The sequence below is a fragment of the Amblyomma maculatum genome, chromosome 3 (genome assembly GCF_055883805.1).
Source record: "Amblyomma maculatum isolate TAMU_Amacu chromosome 3, ASM5588380v1, whole genome shotgun sequence".
In the NCBI taxonomy this organism is placed as follows: Eukaryota; Metazoa; Arthropoda; class Arachnida; order Ixodida; family Ixodidae; genus Amblyomma; species Amblyomma maculatum.
The window spans coordinates 186,313,057-186,323,034 of NC_139346.1; positions in this window are offsets into that span (position 1 = coordinate 186,313,057).

The window sequence follows — 9,978 nt, forward strand, 5'->3', positions numbered from 1 at the left end:
ATTCGATTAGTGACATCCAAGAATGGACATCCAATCTTTTAAAGGACGTAGGTATACAGCCACGACAGAAATAGAAAATGAGCTCGAGATCAGGAACATTGACAATCGCTTGCTCCACATGTGGGAAGCGAGGCACAATATGGAAAAAAGATGGACTACGCAAAAGCACAATAAAAGACTTAGCGTTAAAATAACCGCCCTAAACAAGAAAATTCAAAGTCACGCCTCCCAATTGGCCCAGCAACAGTGGCATCAAATATGCGAAAATTTTAATGGCAACATGGGTATGCGAGAGGTGTGGAATTTACTGCGACATCTTCTAGATCCCGAATACAGCAAAGGAGTTAAGAAGCAGGAAATCCAAAGAATCATTCACGTTAATGATCTCACGAACGAGGAAATCATCAATGCTCTTAAGACTCGTTATTTCAACACCTCTCGTGACGGAGAACCCCTACCGGAATATAAAGGCAATCCGAACCCTCACATCGACTCCGACATAACGGAGGCGGAAGTCCGAGCAGCAATTCATAAAATCCGCACTCCCTCGACACCCGGCGCGGATGGGATCATAAATAGTATGCTGAGAAACTTAGATCAAAACTCCATCTCCCAACTTACCAAATTCGCCAACGAATGTTGGAATAAAGGATCATTACCGGAAACGTGGAAGCACGCCAAAGTAACTTTTATTCCGAAACCAGGGAAAAAACTTTACCTGACACCGATCTCCCTCACCTCGTGCCTAGGTAAATTATTCGAACGTAGCCTTCGCAAGGCTTCAGTCATACATGGACGAGTGGGATCTGTACCCTCACACTATGTTGGGATTCAGACACATTTTGTCTACACAAGACACAATGTTAAGGATTAAGCATGAAATATTGGCACCTGAGATGAATAATAGGCTAAAAGCCATATTAGCTCTCGACCTCACAAGAGCTTTTGATAACGTGACCCATAAAGCTATCATGGGAGCCCTATCCGACTTGCCGGTGGGCGTCAGGATGTATAATTACATCAAGGTTTTCTTGACAGGTAGGACAGCAGAACTTCAGTTAGGATCTATTCATTCCAACAAATTCCCACTGGGAAACAGGGGCACACCGCAAGGCTTAGTACTGTCCCCATTTCTCTTTAATATCACTTTAATAAAATTGGCACGTAAATTAGAACAAATTTCAGATCTAGAACACTCTTTCTATGCCGACGATATTACTCTATGGACAACCAAGGGTCACGCCGCCACAAGTCAGGACACGCTGCAGCAAGCAGCAGATGCGGTAGTGGAGGAGACAAAGAAAATTGGCTTGGAATGCCCATCTAAAAAATTCGGAACTTTTAATCATTAAACCAAAAAGATATACAAAAAACATCGACACAAACATTAATATATTCATCGATGGTTTCACCATTCCGAGCGTATAAAAATTACGCATACTGGGCATGTGCATTCAATCATGTGGCAAAAACACCAATTTAATCCAAAAACTCCGAACGATAAGTAATCAAACATCTCGCCTTATACGGAGGATATGAAACAAAGAAAGAGGAATGAAAGAAAAGGAGACACTAAAACTTATGCAAGCCTTCGTTCTCAGCCGAATTATATACTCACGACCTATAGGCCAAGGAAAGAGGAGCGGTCGACACCATTATTCGGCAATCCTTCAATACGGCGCTCGGTCTTCCTATTAGTACGGCTACCCAAAAACTCATGCAACTGGGAATACATAATACCCTACACTAGAAGAAATAACCGAAGCGCACCTCACGGCGCAGTACGAGCGGCTGACCGCAACATCGAATGGAAGACAGGTACTGCAAAAGACGGACATACACTAGGAGGGTAGATGCTCCCAGGTAACGTCTGTTCCCCGTTCTATACACAAAATACTGGAAGTCCCTCCACTAGCACCCAGAGTTTCACCTGCAGCATAGGGTAGCAAGAGCCCAATCATTAGAGAAACACTGTTCTAATCTACTACAAACGACGTATATCGACGCGGCAGAACACAGGGATAAGAGAGTCTATGCCCTGGCACTAGTCGATCCAACTTATCGCTTACAAAATTCAGGAACGATAAACAAAGCACGAACCCCAGAGGAGGCAGAAGAGGCGGCTGTAGCTCTGGTGATTGCCACGATGAACCCCAAATTAATTTTTAGCGACTTGAAAACAGCGATTCAAAATTTCGCAAAAGGTATAATTCATCAACCAGCAGCTGAAATTTTGAAGGCTTTTGATACTTCTAAAAATGCACGTTCGATTAAAATTTTGTGGGTCCCCGCTCATAGGGGGTCATCCTGGGAACGAGACGGCGCACCAGTATTCCCGAGGATTCGTCGTAGACCGGGAGGTGCATTACCCAGAACTAAGATCGGCTCGCGAGAGAGACCCCACGTACAGAGGAATAACGAATTTGTACAAAAACAACAGACTGAAATATCCAGAACACCACCCAATACTCAGCAAATTACAACAAACACTACTCAGAAAACTTCAAATACGTGCTTTATTCCATATAAATTAGCACAATGGTTCCCTTTGCGGTGATCAGAGGGTAGATCTAGAGCACATGCTTAAATGTGAAAACCTGCAACCGCCGGAGGGCCTGCAGATTACCAATTCGGAAAAGTGGGAGGCCGCATTGCTTAGCTCTGATCGAGGCCGGCAACACGTCATCACGGCCTGAGCCAAGGAGGTCGTCGAGCGCCATCAAGCGACGACCACCCCTGGGGCGGCTTGAGAAGAAGTGTCCTCCCACGAACAAAGAACACATCAATTTCTTTTCAATAAAGTTTTCTCCTCCTCCTCGCTGCGAAATGGCGGAGATCGGTAACCGACTATGCTTATCAGTGATGTCACTCCAGGACCAAGGCAATGAAAGAACTTTGCATACATTGGTTTAAACAAGAAGGTTATAACCTCTTTGTGCTTTATACAGCACCAGTCAACGTTTTGGCACCAGACCAAGCAGATCAATGTACTGGCGCGAAGACAAGAAACGTCAATAAAACATGGTGCTTGGCTAGTTAGTGACGCATACTCAAAAACGAATAAAGCGCAAAAAAGGACAGCCACAGAAAAGAACATTACATAAATCGTGTCCTCATCTGTGGTTGTCCTTGCGCTTCGTTCCATGCAAGAAACATATAATATGGGCCCAACTGGCACATCTGGTCAGCCTAATGGAAACCCGAAAGCATAGTGAAATAAAGTTTTCCACCACCACCACCTCTAAGCAGCCGCGAAAAAAAGAAAAAGGCGTTTCACAGTGCATTTCATCACATCGTTTCGTAAATGTTCTACATGTATTAATAGTAATTGGTTCACAGGAAGGGAAAGGAGCAGTAACTGTCACACTTGTTTCTGTTTACACCTGTACCGCGTCGTAAGAGAAGGGAAGAAGGTGGGAGTGAAAGTGGAAAGAAAGAAAGGGGAGTCGTAGTGGAAGGCTGCGGAGTAATTTCGACCACCTGGGGATCTTTAACGTGCTTGTTGTTGCGACTGAAGGAAGAAGGAAAAGAAAATACACAGGCCTGCTCTGTAGCTGAGCCACCTCCGCTGCCTCGTGCGGACAGAAGAGAAAATAGAGAAGAAAATGAATGAATGAAGCCTTTATTTAAAGGAAGGGATGGCGCGCACCGGGAGCGCCGAGAAGTCGGTCCCGAGTACGAAGACAGGGACGAGAAGAAACGTCGCTTCACCTGTCCACCATTCGAAGCTTCCTAGGTTGAAGTTGATCGGTTTCTGATCTGCCTGTCCTGGGAGTCCTCAAGGTGTTCGGTGCCTGAGCTTCTTCGTGGTGAGGCCTTTCCACGTTCAGGGGGGTTTGGTCAGGGTTCAGGCTAGCTTTATAGGATTTGGTAATGTAAAGGTGTCATTACCTTGCGCACAGGCATGTCTTTCACCACCCCGGGAGGGGGCTCGGCAGATTGGTTCGCCAGCCTGCCGAATGAAAGCTTGCCTCTGGAATCATTTGCAAAAAATGGCGTCGATGTGATTCCTGTCGCACTCATACCGATAGGCGATGGACTGCTGAAAATGAAAAATCCGAAAGCTATTCAGCAGCAACTCAAAACTCTGACGGATCACTACCTTGATATCTCTGAGGTGCGACCTTTCGGGAGAAGAGGTATAGTTTGCAAATCTGCAAACATTAATTGTGTGTCAGATCTGCTACGCTGCAGTTCTTTTACATCGATTCCTGTAAAAGCTTTTATTCCTGAACAGCTGGCTTGCACTAAGGGTATTGTGCGTGGAGTGGATCCTGCATCTACTGCTCAAGAAATTTTGGAGGAATTTCAGGACGCAGGAACTGGTGTTCTTTCAGTGTATCGCTGCTCTCGCATAGTGGCCGGGGTGCGTGTTGCTACAGAGTCAGTTATAACAACCTTTGCCGGTCTCATGTGTCCATCTGAGTTAAAAATTTGGCCAATTATTTATCGCATTGACCCGCTACGTCCTCGCCCCCTTCAATGTACCAACTGTTGGCGATTTGGACACAGTGGACGAGCGTGTAAGTCTGCGACAAGATGCAGGGTGTGTGGGGAAGGACACTCTTCTAATAGCTGTACCGCTGCAAGACCTAGCTGTTGTCTGTGCAGTAACGAGCACTCGGCTGATGACCCCAGTTGTGAGAAACGATCCCAGGAGCAAGCGTTACTAGAATTAATTCAAGAGAATCGTTGCTCTCGAGCAGATGCTTATGCCCTTCTTGATCGGAAAAGGCACACTTATGCCAACTGTGTGCGCCCTTCTACTCCAGACTTTGAGACCTCGTTGTCTACCGCAATTGTGAAAACGGTTGAAAAAGCCCTTTCTGTCGTGGTTGACCGTATGCTTACCAGCTTTACTGAAGCTTTGTCTAGTATTGTTGGTAGCCAGTCACTTTGCCCACCTCAACCTGTGCTGACTCCAGCATCTATTTCATCTCAAACCTGTACTGAAAGTTCAAATGCAGATTCTCCTCTAGTGCTGGCTCAAGTGCACACAATCGACAGTGTCCCTGTAGGCATTTCTCGCAAAAGTTTTTGCTCTAATGATGTTGAAATGGCTTGCCCTACTCAAAAGCGCCGTGCTTCTAGCTCACCCTCTAAGTCCTCCATTTCTCAGACCAAAACTAAAAAAGGACCTTCCAAAGTTTCACAGCAAACCGATGTGTTAAAAGAGGCTATTGCGGCCTCAATTTTAGATAAGTAATCATGGCAGGTGTACAAGTTCTGCAGTGGAATTGTCGCTCTATTATATCTTCACTTCCAGATTTATATCTTCTCCTTTCAACACATAAGCCAGACATGGTGCTTTTGCAAGAAACTTGGCTCTCCCCCGCAAAGTCATTTACCTTAAAGAAATATCATGTTTTCCGCGCCGATCGTGTAAACGGTAGGGGCGGTGGTTTATTAACTTTGATATCGTCAAAATTATGTCACCGGGCAAAAATAAGCAAAACAGTAATGAATCCTGAGTGTGAGATTTTGGCTGTAGATATCACATTGCCGCATTGTAGCCCTGTCACAGTCGCTAACGTCTACTGCCCCACAGGTGTACGTAGCACAGACTATTTTGACAGATTACTTACAAATTCTAATAGGGTAGTTATTGCAGGTGATTTTAACTCGCATCATACTCTTTGGGATAACTACTCCGACGCATGTGGACAGCTGTTATGGACGTGGATGTCGTCAAATGCTGTGCGCTGCTGCAATTCTCGGGCTATAACCTTCATGCGCGGAAATTCACAATCTGTCGTCGATTTATCCCTGGCAGCAGGTGGGATAGGTATAGGAGGATGGTCCACAGTAGATAGTGGTACGTCTAGCGACCACTTTCCAATAACATTTACCATCATGATGAGCACAACACGAGATAGAACTTTGGACCGTAAACTAGTAAACAACGCCAAATATGCAGCTTCGCTACGCTCCTCCCTCAAATCAAACCTTTGTTCATGTAGGACCGACAAAGCACAAAAGGTATTTTCCTCAATCGCGAATGCTACTGTAGATTCCCAGTTCACTGTGCGGTCTACAGTAAACAATAAGTCGCCATCCCCATGGTGGAATGACGCGTGTGAGAAAGCCTTCCGCCGTAGAAAAGCAGCATGGAAAAGCCTCTCTTATAACCAGAGCCCAGTAAACTGGATAAACTACAAATTTTGTTCGGCGTCATTCAAAAGAGCCATAGCGCAGGCAAAGGACGAGTACAACGAAAATTTAAATACTTATTTGTCAAACCCTAGGCACAGGAAGGCTTTGTGTCGTTTCATGGAACGAAATAGAAACTCGCACCTTTCACAGTCATTAAGTTCAGTAGTGTTATCCCCACAGGAGGCAAAGGATGAGTTAGAACAAATTGCGCAAGGACTTGCATTACGTTTCCAGGAGCAGTGCAGAGTTCCCTTGCACGCTCCCATTTCCTGCTCAGAGTATGTTGAGGTTGATAGGTCAGAATTACTATCTGTGATTTCTTCCATGAGAAACTCGGCTCCAGGTTGGGACGGGGTTACGGTAGGTATGGTCAAAATTTTAGCAAATGATTTCACTCAGGATCTCCTGGATCTGGTTAATGAATCATTAGAATCTGCATGGCTGCCTCACGTCTGGAAAGTGGCGAAAATTATATTGCTCTTGAAAGACCCTGGTAAAGGATTTCATGTTGAAAACATTCGGCCGATAGCTTTGACTTCGAATCTAGTAAAATTAATAGAAAGAATTGTGCATGGCCGCCTCTCAAAGCATATCTCAGAGGTTAATGCTTTGAGTTCTTCCCAAATAGGCTTCCGCAATGGATGCTCAATATGGTCTGCACATGTAGATTTAGAAAGTAGGATTCGCCTTGCAATGTACAACAAGGAGGTATCAGCGTTAGTGACGCTCGATATTGCTAAGGCCTATGACAGCATTGAACATTCCATTCTACTAAACAAGTTGTCATTATTACGTCCTCAGTTCTACATTTATGCGTGGATCAGGGAATTTTTGAAAGGACGAGAATTTTTTTGCACTGATGGCACATTAACCTCAGACACCTATGCACAGACAAGAGGGGTGCCTCAGGGTTCTGTGCTCTCCCCACTCCTTTTTAATATATTAATGTGCGATATTCCGGTTCATCCTGATGTCACTGTATATGTATATGCAGATGACATAGCATTCTTCGCCTCGGCAAAAGATATTCATGACCTATATCGTTCACTACAGGCTTACCTAAATGCACTTGAGGTCTGGTTTGACAAAATTAAATTGGTTTTAAATGTGTCCAAAAGTAGTGTGCTAGTTTTTAAAACCGTAACCCCCTTATATGTTTCGTTAAACTACCGCTCAGATGTAATACCTCAAGTGGAATCTGTGCGGTATTCAGGCATTACGTATGATGCTAGTATGGATTGGAGGCTTCACATTAAGTCTAATGTTCGGAAAGGTGAACGTGCCCTTGGTAGGCTGACACGGATAAGTAACAGGAAATTTGGTATGCGTCGAGATACCCTTCTACTTTTGTACAAAGCCTATGTGAGACCGATTCTGCAATTCGGCTGCATTCTTTTTTCTGGGTGTCCAAAATATAAGCTACATCCTTTGCTGCTTTTAGAAAGACGGGCGCTGCGCCTCTGCCTAGGGCTTCCACAGTCAGTCTCTACCACCGTTCTGTACTTGGAGGCCCGCATTCCGGACCTTAACTCCCGTTTCCACCTTCTAACTGTCAGATCATTCTTGCGATCATTTGAGACTACTCCCGGTGTGGCTATACCTATTTTTGTGTCAAACCCCGCCCTCTTTCTCACTCACCAGTGGCCAAGGGTCTGCAAGCCCCAGGTTGTTTATACGCAGAGCATTTTAACAAACATTGGTGTGGACCTTGCTTCTATATGTCCTATTGGTTGCTCAACGTCCTTTGTGGATATAAATTATGATTCTATATTTCCATCTAATGTGAAGCACTTGCCATCAAATTTAATATCCAGTCTCCTATGTGAACACCTTGAAAAGTTCCCTGATCACGCTGTAATTGCCACTGATGCGTCTGTGATTGCGCACAAAGCTGCGATTGGAATTTTTTCGGAGTCTCTTTCCTGGAGTTATTCGGTGCGTGTCCCGGATTACACACCGATATTTCTAGCAGAGTTTATGGCAATTGGGCTAGCGCTACTAAAAGTTCCCTGCAGTCAATCAAAAATAATTTTTCTATCAGACTCTCTTTCTGTTTTGTTGTCACTGGAGTCAGCACGGGATGCTCAGTTGAACCACTCACTAAAGTATTTCATACCGGGGTGGGTGAAAGAAATACGCTTCATCTGGGTCCCCGGACACAGCGGTATTTTTCATAACGAAACTGCAGATTTCCTGGCTAAATCAGCTCTTGATGCATCTGTTTCTTGTACCATTCCTAATATCACCATTTTTGGAATGTCCCGTTTCCAGCGATATCAATACCTAGCCGCTACATGCAATGATTCTTTGCTATCTACAGCCGAATACCAGCATCTCATATACTCATGGAAAGTTCGAGCATGTAAATCACGGCAGTGTGAGGTTACGATGACTCTTCTGAGATGCAGGATTCCTCGCTTAAATCTTTATTTATGTAGATGCGGGATCATCCCCACAAACCTTTGTGAGGCTTGCGGTGAAATTGAAAATATCGATCACTTCCTTCTCGCTTGCCGAAGGTTTTCAAATCAGAGGAGGGTGCATTTAGAAAGTCCAATTGCACGCTTGGGATTTACGTTATCGGTCCCGCTTCTACTCTCCTTCGGTGCGAGTGCGAAAGGATTTGCGTTGCCTGAAATTTGTCAGTACTTACATAACTACATAACAGCTACGGACAGATTCCCCTGCTAATTGCATTCCAAATTTACAAAACTACAAATTTTTGCATCATATTTTTTCATTGAATAACTTTTGTGATCTAAAACCTTTTGTTTTTGTTTAGTTGTCAATTACTTTATTACATTAATTCAGTTTGTGTAGGACATTTGGCAGTCCACACTGAACCCTGGCCAATCCCCCTTCGTGGGTATGTGCCAAATATCAAGGAAGAAGAAGAAGAAGAAGAAGAAGAAGAAGAAGAAGAAGATGGCCCTCGGCCGCTGTTTGGATACTTAGGGAGTTAGGGGAGATGGGAGCGTAGCTTTGTCTTCAAGGTTCTTGAAGCTGTTGCTTGTTGCTTGCCCTGCGGCCGATCTTCGCGCTGTAAGTCGACCTCTCTCACACTATTCGAAGCAGGCTGCTCTCACTGCCGTATGTAGCAATGGAATGTTGTATTTCGGTGCTTGATAGAATCTGATATGCTAGAGTGGGCATGCCGTCGTGTGGAATATGCGTAATTTTGTTTATTCCTCATGAAAACGATGCACATACCCACATAAGATGTTTTAGGTCTGCTGTACACTGTTCCCGATAGTGGCTGCATTGTATTGTTTGAGTGTTTCGTGTCTTCGGAGAAACCACTTGTCAAGTATGTGTGGTGTGTAAGCAGCGTATGTTATTACTTTCTTGAGAAATATCTCTTGTGGTCGTGTGAGCCCTTTCGTGTTATCAAACACCGGCGTTGGTGTTGCTTCATATAATCGAAGCTTGCTGTCGTATTTTATTTTGGTGCGTACATAGTGCATCATCGATCTGCCAGGGGAGCCTTTAGTGAGCATTGTTGGTAAGGATTTAATTCTATCGGATTAGGCATGGAGTTGGGGTGTTGGGCATTGTACCTTTCAGTAAGCCCACCCACTTGCGCGGCTGTGTTTCCCCCTTCCGTGCCAGTATGACCCGGTGTCCATATAATTTGAATTTCTATTCCAGCTTCCCGCATTCCCTTCAGCCTCTTTCTGATGTCCTTGGCCACTGCGTCGTCTGTAGTTGGTGCCGTCAGCTCTGCAATCGCTGCATATGAGTCGGTTAAAATTCGATATCCATTGAAGTTATCTTTTCTGGCTGCAGCTGTCGTAATGGTGTTTATGGCTCCCCATATGGCAAGCA